This window comes from Typopeltis vanoorti, chromosome 11 (assembly GCF_054136105.1).
Source record: "Typopeltis vanoorti isolate ZY-2024b chromosome 11, IOZ_Tvanoo_1.0, whole genome shotgun sequence".
Classification (NCBI taxonomy): Eukaryota; Metazoa; Arthropoda; class Arachnida; order Uropygi; family Thelyphonidae; genus Typopeltis; species Typopeltis vanoorti.
The window spans coordinates 4,399,882-4,418,662 of NC_143559.1; the positions used below are offsets into that span (position 1 = coordinate 4,399,882).

General features: G+C 36.6%; 1 protein-coding gene across 1 annotated transcript in view; it reads right to left on the reverse strand.

Annotated features, from left to right (window-relative positions):
• Nucleotides 1-6,165, reverse strand: part of LOC150101276 (uncharacterized) — a 94,134-nt gene extending 87,969 nt beyond the window's left edge. The window contains exon 1 of the mRNA XM_090400273.1: nucleotides 6,029-6,165. The gene's annotated coding sequence lies outside the window, so the exon portion shown is untranslated. The remainder of the gene's footprint in view (nucleotides 1-6,028) is intronic.
• Nucleotides 6,166-18,781: the final 12,616 nt, after the last annotated feature.

Genomic DNA, 18,781 nt, shown 5'->3' on the forward strand with positions numbered 1-18,781 from the left:
CGCAACCGCGCTGTGGTGGCCCCAGAGGTTACGAATAAAATACGGTTTATTTGCTGTTGTAAGAAACAGAAATTTTTCATTCCCTGTTCGTACACAAATAGCCAGAATTGCAAAATCTAAGCATTCTCAAAAGGGCAGTATTTAACGACTGAGTGATAAATAAATTGAATGGGAGAAAGGAAAAACGAAGCTCATCGAATTAAAATACTTCGCATTAGGGAATGCACTTTCATTCCTTTCGCCGTTGTACTTTCGGAGAAGTGTGTGAAAGAATCATAACGTTAAATGACAGGCAGAGCGAATCTGATGAATTAAAAATTAAAGCCAAACAGGAGGAGGTTGCAGTCAGTTAAAGAAACGAGAATTAAATTAGCAAGAATTAGTTATTAGCTGAATGGATGTAATATCGCCAAACAAGGTTCTCTAGATTATAATAAAAATGAACTTTACAAGATGATCTTATCGAAATAGATAAACGAGAGGAATCTTATGCACACCGAGTTTTGAAATGGCCAAAAAGGAAAGGATTACTTAAGCGATAATTAAGAAAGGATTACAAAGCAATCCCTTGATTATTTCTGTTTGAAATAATCAAGGACTCACCCATGTAAATACAGACTCACCCATGTATATCTATTTCTGCACGCACGCACCACTAAGGAATTCTGTTTTCCTTGAAATACGAAGAGGAGGATATTTAGATAAGATTGCAAAGTGTGGCAACGAATCCGTGATTTCAGAGAATTGTTTAATCTTGTTTGTGACATTGGAAGACTGCTTGCTAAATTCATTTAAAAAAATAGCAAAGGGAAAGAATAAACTAGTGTATAACATCGTCCTTGTTTAGTATGAGAGTACGTTATACTATAATTTATCGGGAAAGAAAACCTGTACGACGGAAAGTTTCATTCAAAAATAACTTTTTCTAAAAAAATAAATTGATGGTAAAACAAAAATAGAGACGTTTCCTAAATAAATAGTCTTGCAATGCAAAGCTTAATTTTCAGTCACTGAAATAAACTGCATATTATACTTGACAGCGATTTGCTGCATCTATTCTCACTACTTCCAACCGTTCTAGCGCTACTGTGACCAACAAATCGTTAAGTGTGTTGCCGACTAGCTACTTGAATAATGGACAAGACCCTCATTAGAAGTCCAAACCATCCCAAAAAACACCCATAATATTCACGCCTTAGCAAGTGTGCTCTGCATTATGGGGATCCAAGGCAACTTATAATGATCAAGAACTCTTATTATATAAGAAGTTAGTCGGTAAACCTATTTGCTTACACAGCTAAAATATGGCCGAAATCAAGAGTATAATTTCTTTTCGGTTGTACGTGATAAGCGTTCCGTTCACCACATGTTTCGAGTGAAAAGAAAGAATCAATGGAGAGAAAATCCATGGAGTGAATTCGTATTTTATCTTTAACTAGCTTTGCAATTATGTTTCATCACAACAATAATCTACTGAAAGCAGGCAACCTTTTAAGTTCTTCAGAAAATTGAATTTCATTTTTCTTCATTTGCTTCTAATAAATTCATTGATTCACTTCGGCATGGACTCTACCAACACATTTTCCTTATTTCTGCGTCTCGAAACCATACTTTCATAATGGATTGTATTAAGTTATCTTTTGTATCACAATTTAATTTTCCAACTCCCTTTTTCACTGTGGCACACGAATTTTCTATTGGGTTAATGTCAGGAGAGTTACCTCACCACTGAACCAATTGGATGTTATGATTTTTGAGGAATCGTTCACTTTTTTTAAGTGTGACATGAAGCGAGACACTGTAGGAAGACGAGTTCTTTGTCTTTCTGAATCTCTGGGACCGCTCTTTCCTCGAATATTTTTATGTATTGGTCGCTTTTCCGTCAACAGGCACAAGTGATCCTGGATTATTGTGAATTAAAACCAAAACCAAAAACTTGACGAAAATTCGGCTTGTTCGGATTAATGTCTTCCCTACTGCACATCACGAATGATCTAAATCTGGACATATCAGAGGTGCTGCTGAGTCCAGATTCCAGTACACGACAGAAAATCTTTTGTCATGTCCGACCACCATGGCAAAAGATTTTCATCGTGAAGGAGCGACGGCTGGTGACTGACATTTAGTGTGATATTGTTCCTCAAATATCTGATAAAGGCTTGTGGTTGTCTGGACATGTTAAATGGAGAGCTTCTGGATGGAAAGGGGTTTATGTGCCCTTCAATGATTACGTTCATAAACACGTCATGTTTGTGATGCTGCAACTGAAAATAGTTTTGCCATCTTCTGGGAAAATATGAAACACTAACGATTCCTCTTTGTATTTCCGTAATATTCAGAATTCCTAATGAATGTAATATTCATTTTCTGTTAACCCCTTAACGTACCAATTAAAAATCAGAAAGCGGTTGTTTTTCTGCAAATTTTTTGGGCGAGTTTTGGGAGAGGGTGATTTGCTGGATCAAATTCATCGTTATTTGAAAAATGACGATGAATTTGTGCAAACACAAACGAAATAGCCGATACACGCCGTTGGCAACTTTTCTCGGCTGAAAGGAAATAGGCACAAGATTGTCTAGCGTCTATACTCGGTTGTATTTATATGTGAAACCAGAATGCAAAATCAATTTTGGTGCAATAAACAAATGACGTGTCACAGACGTCTTTGTATGTTAAGGGGTTAATAGTACCAGTTAAAAAAAAAAAAAAAACAACTAGGGAACCCGCTTAGTGGACTGCGTCATCAAAAAAAAAAAAAAAAACTATGCTTAAATTAGAAATTTTCGAAGGAGAAAAAACGAATTTCCTTGGTATTCGCTTGCATGAATAATGCAGTAAGCGATGATTAAACGCGTTATTTGCCATTAAAGCGTAGAATCATTTTAATGACGGCAAAAGCAGCTAATTCTGTACTTAAGAAAAAGATTAAAAGCATCGTTTTTTCATCCCTGAACACATGCAAACCTGTAAATGCAGTTTACGAACGTAACACACTGAACTCTCAGTAACCAATCTTCAGAATTCCAGTCAAACTAGCTTTAAAATGCTGTCTCTTCGAAAGAAAAAAATGTCCTTATTAGGTTACCGTTATCCCTGTCAACCTAACGCTTCCAAATCAAAGATCGCGCATAATATAATTTATCTTTGCTTAATTGGCAAGTGGCGAAAATTAATGAATCACGATATCATTTGATTAATGGGAAGCTACGAGCGATACCTCTCTCTCCCTCCCCTGCAAACTTACAAATGCTAAAAATGTTAAATATACTTAAAATGATATTTATTATATATTTAACATGACACATCAATATATGAAGTACATATTGATTAACAGCATAACAATATTCTCGATCGCAGAGCTATTTCAACAATATGCTCACGGTATTAATCAGATAAGTTTGATATATAAGATAACTGAAAATTAGGTTTTAATTAGTCGGAAATTTGATACAACTAGTAACCGACTAGTTTCGCCACGTTAACCGGTGGCCTTTTCTGATTCAGATGAATATACATATAGCAGCTTAAAACAAACGAACTGAGGTCAAGAATCAATACATAACGGAAAAATGAAAAATATCAAATTCACCGATTTAATTTTTCCGTTATGTATTGATTCTTAACCTCAGTTCGTTTGTTTTAAGCTGCTATATGTATATTCATCTGACCCAGAAAAAGCCACCGGTTAACGTGGCGAAACTTACTAGTTGTATCAAATTTCCGACTAATTAAAACCCAATTTTCGGTTATCTTATTTAAGTATTTTAGTGGTCGAAAAAAACATGGATGAGGTTTCATTTATTGCTAGCACCGGTTTAAATACTGCGACTATAATAAGTAGTGAGATGTGCATGAACTCAATCGAAAATACTAAAATCTCCAACACTGTCCATTTCAGTATATTTCCATATAATAAGTGTTACTGTATGGAAATGCATTTTAATTCCGGCACACGTGACAAGAGACGGAATCCGTTAAAGATAACTGATCTTTACGATTTGGGGTACCATCACGAAGAACGGATTACGTTTTATCTCACAAATTAAAACTTGTTTAGAAAAATAAAACACTGCGCTCTATTTTGATGCATTTGTCAGTGGGATATTCTCGGTATTTTTTTCCTAGAATTCGAAAATAATGTTGATTCTGATGAAATCGGATAAAAAATATCCATTTCATATATTTTTTTAATCATCGCAGAAAAAACATCAATTCAATACGAGGACGATACGTGGGGGAATCTCGCTAAGTTTTTTTTTTTATATTTATACCTACCCGGCAAAGCTAATCAATATGCAAATATGAGAGTCGAAATGACACTAAAAAAAAATAAATAAATAAATAAACCACTTCGTGAATTCCGTCATTTCTCGGTTGATATTCGAGAAACAGAATTTAACCGACACGTGGAATCAGCCAAACAAATCTGAGTTAACAAATAAGCGAAGAGCGTTGGCGCCATCGCACAACGTTAACTACCCTGGACGAATCACTTCAAATGAAGGATGTTAAAATGAATTCAAACATGTGAAAACGGAAAATGAATACATCTTGCTTCTCTTTAGAACAGATCCACCATTAACTTATTAAGGGATAGCTGATTTTTTTCTCTCTCTCCATATGAACCAACACCCTCCTTACTGGAGGTCTGAAATGGCGCGGAGGTTAGTTTCTAGCGCAGGATGCGTCTTAACTGCAGCATATCTATGTTAGGTGGAATTGCAATAAAAAGGGCAAACATAAATTACCAAGGAATAATCACTTTTTATCTTCTTAGGTCCAAACACATGCGAACAAGAAGCGAGTTTATGCATCCATAATTCTAATGAAATCAAAATTAACTGAAATGCAGAACGTGCTTAAAAAGCACAGTCCAGAGCGAACTCCATGCGAGAATCTTCTCCGCAAGGCACTGTTCGTTGTTTCAAGTGCTCACTAACCCACCCGCTACCACCACAGCCTCCTTGCTCCTCTGCGACGGAGCGCGCACGACTTGACTGTACCGTGCTCTTGAAAAACACACAGTTGAGCGTTACAGAAAATCAAAGAGATAAAACCTCATAGGAAAGCAATACAGGAAATAATTAAACTCGCCTCTGAGATGTTCCGGTGTGATTTTTTTTAATCATATCAAGACTAAGGATACTAACAGATATCCGGCTTGGAACCTTTTCTTCAATGGTTTAATGCCAGGCAAAAACGATGTACTGTATTTATAACAGAACCACAATGAAAAATAATATAATTCGCTTAGAATGTAAATAGTCTTTGCATTCTTGTTGTTTGGGGTTCTTCGTATATTTATTGGCCTTCTTGATACTTTAATATGTAAATACATATAAAAAAAACGACAAATCAGCTCATCTAATGGCAAGAACGTTTCTGATCTAATTATTATTATGTAAATAAATATTTTTATTTCAGTGTTCATGTTGAGCCCGAGCAGCGTTCAGAACTGGACCCACCATCATATATGAATGCGTACATTGGAAGTAAAAGGATTAAAACGCTGAAACGCCCTTTTAACAAAGAAACGCTGTCGGCAAAAGCAGAGTGAGTCTGTGTTCTTTAAATTCTTTCTTATACAGAAGCGCAAGATACTTTCCTAATCATTGACATTCAACGATTCTCCTTTAAATAACTTTTTCATTTCCGAATTTCTTTTATTTCGTTTATGCACATCTTTATTTCAGAGATGCAAGATTTTCACTTCAATAAAGATTGCTTTGCATGCGAGCACCAAAATAGGGCACACACAAGTTTACCGCTTACGCAGAAGAAAACTCCACCCGCTGTAACATCACAACATATTTGATTAAAAGTTGTTCCGTGCTACATTCACAAGCAGCTCCCTTCTGCAATGCAAGCGATGCTCTGGCGCGTCTTCAACGCGAATCGAGCTCATAGATTCCGACTCTCTCAAACAGACAGAAGGAAGTTGCACGAACGAACGCTGTCATCAATTCAGAACGACACAACAACAACAGCAATTAAAACTAATCTAAAACCAAAACACATTTTTCCTTACCTTTGATGTCGAGTTTCTCCAAGTGCTTCAATCAGCACTGGGCATGCACCTACAGCACATGCTCCATCGCACTATTTACTTTTCCATGGAGAGAAGCCAAAATTGTCCAAGATACAGAAAGTAGTCGAACATGGTTCGCTTTTCTTCTCTCTCCCTCCCCTCCAGCAGAAGTTACACAGCGATCACTTTTCGTTTAAGGAAGAAGTCACACATCTTTGCTGAGATGAAGTTTCTCATCAGGAGCTCCACGTCAGTAGTCGGCGACCTCACTCCGTTGTGTGCACGGGAATGAATCTGTCCTAGCTCCAGCAGCTCATCGATTGGCGTGCGATGGATTCGTCACAGGCGTCGCTTCAGGGTCTACGAAACTTATCGGTAAGCGCAGGCGCACGAGGGAAACAATATAACGTACACTCGTCTGGTGGGAGTGTTGTGTTCACTGATTTCGGATGCCAAGTACATGGAGCGGCAGAATGCCAAAACTCTGAAATAATAAATAAAAGCAAATAAGGCTTAGTGGACACCGGTTTGCTAAGAGTAGCACCTGCTAGTACTACACGCTCACATAAAGGTAGCTTAGTAGGCCACACACCCTTTTTTCTGACTATATTTACATGGAAATGATTCTTCCATGCACAGTTAACAAGATTACTGTTTATTTATTCAACAGAGTTACAAAGGTCGAACAGAGAATTCACACTAAATTGCTTTTGACACAATCACAGAAAGGAGGTTATTTTCAGCTCGTATGAAGTAAGAGGATGACACACCGAAAACATGATTTATAGAATATTCAGAAATAATTTTCTTCGGGCAGGGGAAAGTTAATATTCGCTGCAACCGAAGTTTGTACACAAAAGAAATGCTTGTTTTCGTATTATTAAAGTTTAAAGTGATGACAGATTTATATATATATATATATCAGCCGTCATATATATCTAGATAAATATAATTACTATTTTTGTAATCCTGACTTTCGGAACGTCCATGTGTTAAATACCAGTCTCAGGTTGATTTTTGAATGATATCTAAAATTGCATGACAGTTGCTTACTACATGTAATGCAGTAAGTATTACATAAGTAAAGAAACATAACTGTCGTATATTATGCATCCTTGGTAAGGATTACTAGAAAAGAAACTTACTTAAATCGCTGCATTAAAAAAAAAAAAAAATAATGCAATACGCGAATGCTTCGTAAAATATAAAAATCCGACATCGCTATGGGGATGAAGCTCAGTACTAGAAATGATCACCCTGGGAGCTTCGAACTACTCGTCCCCGATTGATTCAGCATCTGTGTTTACGTTTCTCACTGAGTAAAACAAATCGATCCTTCAAACAGACGAAGCCTTTCAATTGCTGATGCTACTTTCTTCTATTTCATGCATTCCTTCAATACAATATTATGATTGCGCTGCTGATAACTTAGTTTCTCCGTTTCACTGGAGCATCGCTTTCAATTAAAAGAATTCTCGCATCCTGGTCAAGTTTCAAATCCAAGTTCTTCGCACCGAATAGCAAATGCTGCGACACCCTCGCTTTTACAGCTCGGCAAAAGTAACCGTACGACAAATATTAGTCACTGCTAGCAACATTACCTCCTTTAGTCCCCCTTTGGGAACGCAGTCAACTTCCGTAATAGTAAGATGCGAAATTAACTTACTTACCAGAGAATAAAAAGTTTTTACAAAGACTTGTGTTTTATTTTCGTGTCTCACCAAATTTCCATGTTTGGTCTCAAGAGCAGGGTTTCGAGGCTTATGTAAAATATTTTCAAAAATAGAAAAAAATGCTTAGCCAGCAAACGGTACTCATAGGTTCAGAATCTTTCTTGGGTAGGGTTACGTGGTAATATTATTCCTACATCAAAAGTTGTAAGCCTATCGTATATCGCCACCGTCGGTCGCTAAGGGATCTTGCTACATTGCTCTAGAATCAAACATGGAACTTTTTAAGCCACTCCAGCAAGCGTGCAGTGGTCTTACAACAGGGTAGTTAAGATGCATTAATAATATAATATCACCGTTTTGGAAAAATCGGAATATTCCTCGGTAGCAGCAATTCTAAAAACAGAAGCTTTTCCAACACTCTGTCCTGTGACAGTTCAGTAGGTAAATGAAAATGTCCATTACGACGCAGATATATCCTTCTGTAAGAAGAGAATTATTGATGTTCCATTGACTGCTTACTAGCAGAAAAGCGAGTGTGTTCTAAAATGTAACTCGCGTTTACAGCAAGATGTCATTCAAATACTTCTTTTTTTTTCCCAATTTTATTGAAACAGTTGTATCTGGTGTAATTTGATTTAATCTTTAATATCCAATAAGCAGATATTTAAACAGGGCTTACACCCTTCCTCTGCTTTTTTTTTTTTTTCTCATTGTCCACAAAGGTCATGGGCAAAATTTCGTTTTTGGAGGATACTAAAGAAAGATTAGGTGATTGCTCAATTACCGCCTTCTAAAGCAATCTTACCGATTTCAGGGATTTCCATTATATGAAAATGCGCTCGTGGATTCTAATGACTTGAAAGCCTCAAGTTGCGTATTAAATATCGAACACTCAAAGTTAAAAATAAAACCTACTGAATTGATTTCTCTTTTATGCTACTGAATTTTGTAAGCAGATGTAAGAATTTTTGAACGTAAATAAATCACCTGTGTCAGTCCACATTGTGTACTGAACCGTTATGACTGTCTGACTATTCAAAAATCTGGGAAATTATTAATCTCAGTTGTATAAAATAAATTTATCAGATATGTTTTAATTTAATTTTAATTACAGCGGATTAGTTTTTTTTTTGGGGGGGGGGGAGGGGATCCTCAAACACGCTACTGTACGTATAGACAGATTCCAATATAAGCATGCGCACTAACTGTTCCTTTGAATGTAATCCCTAATATTGTTAGTAATAACTGTCTTGATGATGTCTTAAGATACTTAAGAGGAAATATCTACATGTTATTAAAATTTAATTACTGTGGCATACGTGCGAATTTTCAGTTATTAATACTCCACAAGTTTCACTATATAATAGAGACAAATATTATATTTAAAACTGACCGAGCGCAATGATCAACTTGAAATGTGACCAACAGAAGGATATGACATCACATGATTTCTCTCAGCTTTTCTCTCCCTCAGATGGATCGACCACTGAGCCTACGCTCACTGCACGTTTTCACGACACGCCGTAAGCTTGCTCACAGATTCCAGATCAAGGACATTGGAGAACTTGAGTGTTTTTATGCTCGAACATTTAAATTTATTTTTGGCTTCTCCCGTCACAGTATTAATTGCGATTCTGTATAATTTAAAAAGGGTTAATTTACTTTAAAAAAAAAAATCAGTATTTTCGGTTTTCTTAGGCCTTCTACTGTAAAAACGAATAGCTCTGGACTTGGATATCAGATTAAATCCTTTGGCAGCCAGGCGCATAACAAATTTAAACGCACTGTGAACTTCTGTTCCTCTATCCTTTAGTTTTAGCTCAAAAGAACGAAATGCTTCGAACATATCGCACCTGGAGCGCCTCCCCACTCTGAGAATAGACCGTGGAGGATCAGTGTTGGATGAGACCGCATACAGCAAAAGGAAAGTAGATGGATGGATGAGCTGTGGTACGAAGATACACAAAGGAAAGACATTCTGCTGGGAAATAACACGAAGTCACGGTCTGTAACATAAGAAAGTGTGGTGATGAGGTGTATATATTGGATTGACATGTTCTTTTTTCTCAAGAAGAAATCTTAACTGAAAAAGAAGTGGAGGAACAAGCTTGCTATCAGAAAAGAGATATCAAGAACTCACTTGACAGAATATAACGAGTAATAAAAGAATGTTTTGTTGATTTTATGTTTCCGAATTGAATTGCTCCACACATTATCTCAAGGGATGAAGTCACTGAGTTGAGCACACCTCAACTCTTCTAAATGACGCTAATACGCGATGAAACAATTAACATTCTGAAAATTTTGAAATTCCAATTGGTACAAAATAGTTGGTGACTTTCGAGTTACTGTTCATTAGCCGTGGAATCCAGATGGCCAATCAACCAATGAAGGGAACTTGGCGTCACTTAAATTATGACAATTTGTATTGTCTTTCGCAACTCAAAAACAAATAAAATAGTTGAAAATTTTAATTAATCATTTTTATATTATCTTGTAATGCACTGTTATGGAAGCACATGAAAGTAGAATTTTTTTTTTTATATTGTAGACAAACCGCATTACTTTCCATTTTCAGACAGTATTAGAAAATGTACAATGATAAAAGCTTTTCCTTCTCTTTCTTCGTCCAATATATTCTAATTACGTTTTTTTTTCCTCTCAAGGATTAGCGATGTCTGAAACGATCAAAGGTTTCCATTCATTTGAGAAGCAGCCCCTGTTAATCTCCTTCCCTTCTCGCTTCTTTTTTAAAAGGAATTGGCAAGAGCGAAAGTGCTGTGATGAATTCTGTTCCGAGACATTTCCATTTATATACATTAACTTACGGTTTGAACAGGAGGGGGAAGGGGGGGGGAAGAGGAATGACGTATTTAAAATGATTCTTCACCCTTGCCGAGGATGCGTTTACAAGCCGTGAACGAATTAGCGGTAATGAAAGCGTCATTAAGAGCCTATGACAATTGATGGCCCAATAGAGTGGATGGTGTCTGGGACATGTGTTACACTGCTCCATTTAGGCCTAATTAAGTGCCTCGTACCATGTTGAACTCGGAGCGTTTGTTTACCGAATTGCTGATGTCGGCTAGTGCGAGCGCGTTGCTTCATCGATTCCTTCTACTTTCGACCAACCTAAGAATTGGGAAAAACGGTTGAGAAAACAGAAAGAAAACGAGGGATATTAAGCCACGAAAAAGATTGCAACAACACTGAAGATGACGTTTTCTAATCTTCTGTTTCAATTGTCTGTTGTTAGGATCGTGTTCGCTGCTGTTGCTAATCGAAGTTCTTAAATGTATTATTTCGAGCTCGTGGGTGCTCGTAAAAATGTAGCATTAAATCTTCTTAATTTGAAAGTAACCAATTAAAAAGGTAAATCCATCGTTACGAGAGATGGAAGAACGGCCTATCACTGCCACTGCAAGTAATATCCGATCCGCGGATATTGAGCTGCAGTTGCATCATCTCACTGTCCTCCAAGAGACCTTAGTCCATGCGCGGAATCTAATTCGGTGAATTAGATTCCATGATAGGATTCGAAGCCGCAGCTCTTTTCACAACAACTGACTTTCCGCATATTTCCTTCTCAGAGCGTGCAGTTTCCGAGTATGAAATTAAAACGCAATAAAATTGCGTCTTTAATGAAATAAAAAAACATTACCTGTTGGATAAAATGTAATTGTTTGTTGGTGAAATACTTCATTTTAACTTTCCAGAATTTGGGGCATAATTCCCCTCCCCCTTCATTCGCTACCAGAGATTAGATTTTCTGCAACTTGCACGGTTTAAAATTAATAATGAGTATTTCCTTCTCGACTTTCGTCGCATATAATCAAAAAAGCTGTCCTCTTTGAAATCATCAATTGGAAGCGGCTAGGGAGGAAAAGGGGTCGCAAAGGGCATCATATTTACTGAAAGAATGTTTCCATTTGCTTTTTTTGAGAATATCAGTATGATATTCCAATCAATATAATAACACTGTAAAGAACGCTTAGCTTTGTTTATGGTAATACCAAACAGGGAAGATTGTTCAGTCAATCCAGTCCTCAGGGCACAGAGTAGAAGGTTGGCCAGTAAAAACATGACCTCACAGATTTTAGTGTTTGTAAATAATGCTTTTAAAAAATACGTAAGAAAGGAAAATTTTAGACAGGAAAAGGAAAGAGCATCCTTTTAGTTTGTATTTCAACTCGGGGTGAATAGAAGTTGGTGGTATCCACAAGAATCTTAATAGTTAAATCCGTTAAGGAAGAAGAAATTACTGATTACCCATGATAAATGGCAATAAACTTATCAAATTCCTGATGCTTAGGTTTCATACAGAATACGATGATGTACTGCATGTTCACATTCCTCCTCCTACTAGCGCCGTATCCACAGCTGCCTTCTAATGAATCGACCTCCTTAGACATACTAACCGCATCAATCCACCTAGATCGTTGTCGTCCTCGGGCTCTTTCTTTTGCAAAAATGATCTTCTTTGCCAGTCTTACTGATTCTGCTTAAGTGACCATACCACCTGAGAAGAATGCTAATGATGTCAAGTTATATCTTCATATCCTCATTTTAATGTGGTTCTGCCATCGATATCATGTTTGTTCTATCATGTTTGTTCTATCATTTTTTTTTCTGAATTCTCAGGTGCCTTTCTGCAGTCTTCGATCAACTGTTATACTTCTAACCCAGAGATGAATACGTTAAAATTGGCTTGAACGTTGTTTTGTATACTATTTATTGTCTTCAAATTTCTTTATTCCATATACATTTCTTTAACTAGTTCTCTAGTATTGCTTACTCTGTTGCCGATTTCTATATTTGATTTGCCATTTCAACTGAAAATTTAATTTAAAATATCCGAAATATTTGGTTTCGTGCGTCTTCTAATGAAAATAGAAGTATAAATAAATAAAACACATGATTTGAATATATCTGATTCGATTTACATACCAATTTTAATACTAACTTTCCTTTATAATGTGATCCACACAGATGAGTAACGGTGGAGAGAGTTACTCTTATTTCATACCTGATTTTACGCGACCCTCTTCAGTTCGAACTGCTGAGTTACGAAATTTATGTAAATTACTCCATATAACTGTAGTTTGCGCAGCTTTTCTCATGGCATTTTGTTAATACGACTTTTCCAGATCTACATAATTCAAATACAGATCTTTGCTCTCATGATTTCTCAAGTATTGTCTTAAAGTTCAAATCTGATCCTTACAAACCCTAGGTAGTCTGACTGTAGGCTTGTTCCTCCAAGTTTTGCTCACCCTTTTTCATCAAGTCTTATGAGGAACACTCGATAGGGAAATTCTTTAATTCCCACATTCAGTTTTATTTCCTTTTTTATAGATGGATGCTATGGGGGTTCTTCTCCAATCATCTGTAATTCGACCCTCTGACCAAGCTTTCGGAAGTGTTTTACATGCTCAGCCATGTAAAACACTTTCACCTTCACATATTTGACTATTTTTGGCCACATATCTACTCCAGCTACTTTTCTTCATTTCAAGTTTTGAATTATTTGTTCTGCTTTATGCATGGACATGAACTATGATTTACGCAATAGCCTGAACATGTAATCACCTTACTGATATTTATCTTCTTACCATTTGTCTTAGCTACTCTTACATATGGGTCATTTTTTTTTCTCCGAAACGCATTCAGCAGAAGCTGAATGTTTGTTTGACAGGACTTTGCAAAAATACTTCGCAGTAACTATAGTAACAAGGAGAGTCCATTATGTTGGTTAAATGTATATGTTTTCCTTCCAATTTTTTCGTTATACGAAAAGAATGTAGTTGAGTGAATAACATTCCCGCTCTCCAACTAACAGGCTGCCTTTTCGAATGTGAGCGTTGAATGCGTTGTGAATGTAAAGTACTAATGCTGTAGGTTTACGACTTTGAATGAATGGCATTCCCAAAAAAAACTCGATCGTGTAATTGGGGATATTGAGAGCTCACTTACTGATAAATACGGCAAAAGTAATTATGGCTCTGTGGTCGTGCGTAACATGTCTGCCTTTCATTGCATGTAGTTCTCCTGTTTATGGGATGAAATCCCGAGTTTCTGGGAGGTGAAATATTTTTCTCATCCTAGGCCGAAATCAAACCAAAATCTTTCAGTCCGGAGGGTGTCATCCTTACTGACAGAGATTGAGCTTAGGAAATAATATAGAAAAAATATATACTTTCATTTCCCCCAAACTTTTCAAAAATTTGGAAACATAAGGAGATTGCCTGACAGCGGAAGAATCGATGCCGAAGTCATTTATTGGGATGATGTTTTCATTGAAGCGATTCATTGAAAAAAATGTGTGCATTCCTTCTTGAAATAAGTTTTACATCTTATTTCCAAACTGCAGCAGAAACACTTGTAGAATAGAACACACAAAGCAGTTAATCTTGGATCAGAACTAAAGCTGAACAATCAGAGAAATATACTGAAAATCAGACGATATTTGTTCCCTAAATTGATTAATCGTAATCTGAGTATGGTGTGATTTATGATAACGTTTTGGTTGAAATTCCAAGGACATGGCTCTGAATTCATTGCATTTGATGGGGCAAGATCATCAACATAAGAAACGATATAATATTCGTTTTTAAAATGTTCGCGTTCCATTTATTTATTTAGTATTGTAGTAGAACTGTGTGGATATATACCCGGACAAAAGATGCAGCATTTTTTAATAATATACCAGAAAGCATGGTTGAACTTTGGATATAAGGCAACTCAATCGCATTTTAAAACAAGGTTACAGATGTGCAGTAATTTTGCTTGCAAAAACTGCATGCTCCAGCAATAAAATCTAGGTTAGTAAGAAATTTCTAGCATGGACGAAGCACGAAGAATGAGAATCGCATATAATCAGTAACAAATCTTTTTATGTCCTTAAGCATCGGCACATTCATTGCAGTTGTTTAATGAGAAGACACCAATCAATCGAAATAATGTACACAGAATACACATCGTGTAGATAATCAGTTTTAATTCTCGTTACGTCAAATAAAACGAGATCAAGAGTGCTGTGCTCTACAGGTGTTTGACGGTGTTTCTGATGCGTTTTTAGTGAATACCGTAAGAAGAATCTGGATGTTGTTTGGAACGCGGAAATCTTTGAGGAGGACCTTCAGCAAAGACCGCGAAACTAGTTTGGCAGCGTCAAGATTTTCAAAAGAGGGATTAGGCCATGTGAAATACCAGGAGAGAACGCACGCACAAATTTCATCTTTAGACGAAGCAGTCTCATAGGGAATACTAAGATGCGTAGTGGTCTGTTAAAATGCAACTTTAAAGACCAGAGGTGGAAATTCTTGAGACTAGAATTAGAACTATTGATTTGTGAAATGGATCTCCAAGAATTCTGTCCGACTTTCTGCGATTTTTCCAGATAAGATGAAATTCATCTGACCATGAAAAACATGCAGTAATAAATTGTTCACTTTCACCCCACTTATCAGTAAATAATGGCACAGCAACCCTCCCCAATAAACCACTGGCTTACTCTATTCATTGCTGATAGTTACGGGAACAAAGTTATTTGCTACTTTACCTGGAATTGTCGTGCATTTCATAAATATTTCAGTTTAGCTGCTTTTCTGGTCTGAACAACTCCATTTCCGCATAGAGAAATAAGAATTGTGAGTAATATTTGAAATCCTGGTGCAAAGACTCGTATTTCACGATAGAAAATATAAAATACAAAAGATTCCCAAGTGGAAATGTGGTTTGTCCACTTCACGCCGCCTTTACGCTAGTCGGCAATCGTTTCATCTTTCTTGAGTCCGTGTCTCGCTTTAAGCTCATACTTTGGATGACGCGCCGATATGGTTTTATTATTCATTTCGTTGTCATCCCCTTCAAAAAAAGTTTTAACCTACAGTGTTCGTCAGTACCACGGAAAAACAAATACTTTTTTGAAATATTTTTTGTATTTTTTACATAATCCTGAAACCTCATCTGAAAGCCAAACATGGACATTTTTCAAAACAGTTCAGACCTCCAAATAAGCGAGAGAGTTTTCCACACCGTGCGATGAAATTCATCGTCCACCTCAACATCCCCAGATATCTATGATCGGGTTAGAATTCAAATTCTCGGCCTTTTGTTTGGCCACTCGGTCTACCAGTCAGGCGAACTATCCCCAGTTAGTAACAGCAGAAACATTAGTTTAAAGAAAGTGAAGCTCTTCCTTTTCGGGAAATCCTGCAACACGTCACCGATATTTCTGCCTCTTGCTTCGTTTCGACAGAAAACAACCGCGTTGGCAACTGTACTTGAGTACGGTCTTTGGAGTGTCGTCCTGAGAGCTTTTTTCACAATCCATAAAGAAGTTATAGCAGCTGATAAACAAAACCCGGAGGCAAATTCTGCATTGGAGGAGTTGAGTAGAGATTGCGATTCTGTAATAATTACGAAATTCGAAATATTTAATGTCGATCATATTTACCCTGAAATATTCGCGTGCATCGGACAATGGTAAGCGATTCTCAGAAATGCGAGCGTTTGTTTTATAATTGTATAGCTTAGTAAAGCATGCCTGGAGTAGAAAAGAAACCCATTGGATTCTCTGTTTTCAATAAAAACAATCCTCAGCATCCTTCCAGAGTTATTTTGGACAAAAACTGCTATCCAGCAGTATAAGGCAGACAAGAATATGGCGAATGACTTGCGTTTATTTTGAACAGTTCAACAGGTCAGTTCATGAAAAAGTTTCGAGTATCTAATAAAAGCACACGAAACATTTCACAACATTTCCAATAGTGGAAAATTCTAATAATTCACCCTCTAACATACCAGCACCACATCGTGTTCCATGACCATGGTCTCTACGCTTACTGGCATCCTGATATTAAGGATAAACTAGTCGAACAATAAACTGTGAAAAGAATACCAAATTAAATCAGTTAAGTATTCTTAAGGAATACCGTGGCGAATTCAGCATCAGGAAATTGCGTTCGATAACGAACGCAATTCCTTTCGATTCATTTTAAGAATTCCTGCTTTAAAAAATGTTGGCTGTTTATGATATTTTTTTACAATAATCATTCCAAAGTATTCAAATATCTTCTTATAACGAAGTTACATTTTTATTAAATTCGTTAATATTTCTCAAACATAAAATAAACTAATTTAAGTGCATAAAAAAGACGAAACGGCGTTACTTCAACTAGATTTAAAGTGGGATAAAAAACGTTTACGTGTCTGAAATCAGGTTTTAAGATTTTCTGTAATCTTAATAAGATAATTCCATACCGGGATTACGTATTAAAATCCCAGCGTTCAGGGAATTAAAAAATTCCTGCGAGATTGCACTCACTGCATCTGGAGAAATTTCGTGCTCGCGCCGTCAGTTTTCTTTGGGGACACAAAAGGAATTTCGCTTCGTATGGAGCTATCGCTATCCGTAATTACTCAACACAGGATTCAAATGGATGTTGATATTTATACAAGAGTTATACACACGCACGCAAATAAACATATATATATATAACTTTACTGTTATCCATATTATATGCAGACTTCATTAATCCTTAATTTATTTCACGACGGTTCCTTTCGTGTATTGATTATAATTGGCTTAATTGCTCTGCTGATAGAGAAGGCAGCTGGCAGTGAAAACGTGTTCATTTGAATCCCGTTGCGATCTTCTTCAATTATAGCAGACCATCAGTCTGCTATAATGAAGTTGAAAAGAAGAACAGTTTCCTTTCTAGTAGATAGCCTATATATCTTGACCTATATAGGTCAAGAAATCCTAACTTGTGTCTACTCTGAAGTAGCTATGAATCCAAATCTCCTCGTAAGCATGGAAGATGAATTTCATCTCTTTGCGCGAAACCATCACCACGATTATTGAAGACCTGAACTGAACATTTTCTAGATTATTTAACCTCTACTTTCGTGGTACTCATACTAAGGTACTGTAGCCTAACAGACTTTTATACGTGGGATTCGCATGACGTAAGGATAATTTGAGTAAGTTTGAGCGAACAGTCTCATAGCAATGTTCTCTTCCTCTTCTGAAAAAATAATATCAAACAGTTTCACTGTTAATTATCGGTCAAAGTTGAGACACTCCTCCTAGAAGAATCAATATTACATGGTTCGTAGCAAGGCAAAATGGACAGGTAACCTTCAGAAAGCAATGTATGACATTAAAATTTAACTCATGTTTTTTTTGTTTGCTTGTTCTAAAACTCTAATACATCTCTTAATGCCTGTTGCAAACTGACACATCTTGTAATGCAGAACTACATATCGGATATATAACCAAAATACTGCTGTTGCCACAATATAGTGTAAGCGTGAATAAATACCAGATACCATAAAATTTCAAATAATGTAACCTTGTTCATTTTATGTGCACGAAAGTTTCTGAACTTATATTTCATGCTATTAGCTTCTTAGCAGCAACAGATCAGATAATTCAACGGATTACCCTGTCTTGAGACCAAAAAGAGAACTCTGAGTCACGTTACATCTCCAATAAGCAGGAAGGAAATGGCTTACCAGTGGGCAACGAAATTCATCAGCCCTGCTACCTAAAGACATTTACAAAACCATACTATAGCGGGATTCGAACCCAGAGCCTACTGAATGGAAAGGGCCGATGTGGTAATCATTCACCAACCAAATTATGAAAGATATGCAACTAAATTAAGAGACCGATTTCTTTTGAATTTTTCTCGATCACCTAAGAGGAAATTGAACATTCTCAAAAGCGTATTCTACTTTGCGTTCTTGCGCCAATTTTGGTTTGACCTCAGCAAAATAAACTGCCTCATTCGAAAATGCCTGGAAACGTCTCACGCACTGAAATATGCATTTTTGTGCATGCACAAAATGGTGCATGCATTTTTCTCCGAGAAACCATACACGTTTATATCAAAACGAAAAAGTCATTTTTAATTTTATAATTTAAGGTTTTTATGCGCACATTGCTTTTTAAAACACTGTCTGCATCTGTGAATTTTTTTCACTTCGGATGATTAAAAACATTTTATCGTTACCTCATCATATTGGGACTTGCTCGTCATTTTCTATATAATGATGATGTATTGTAAATTTT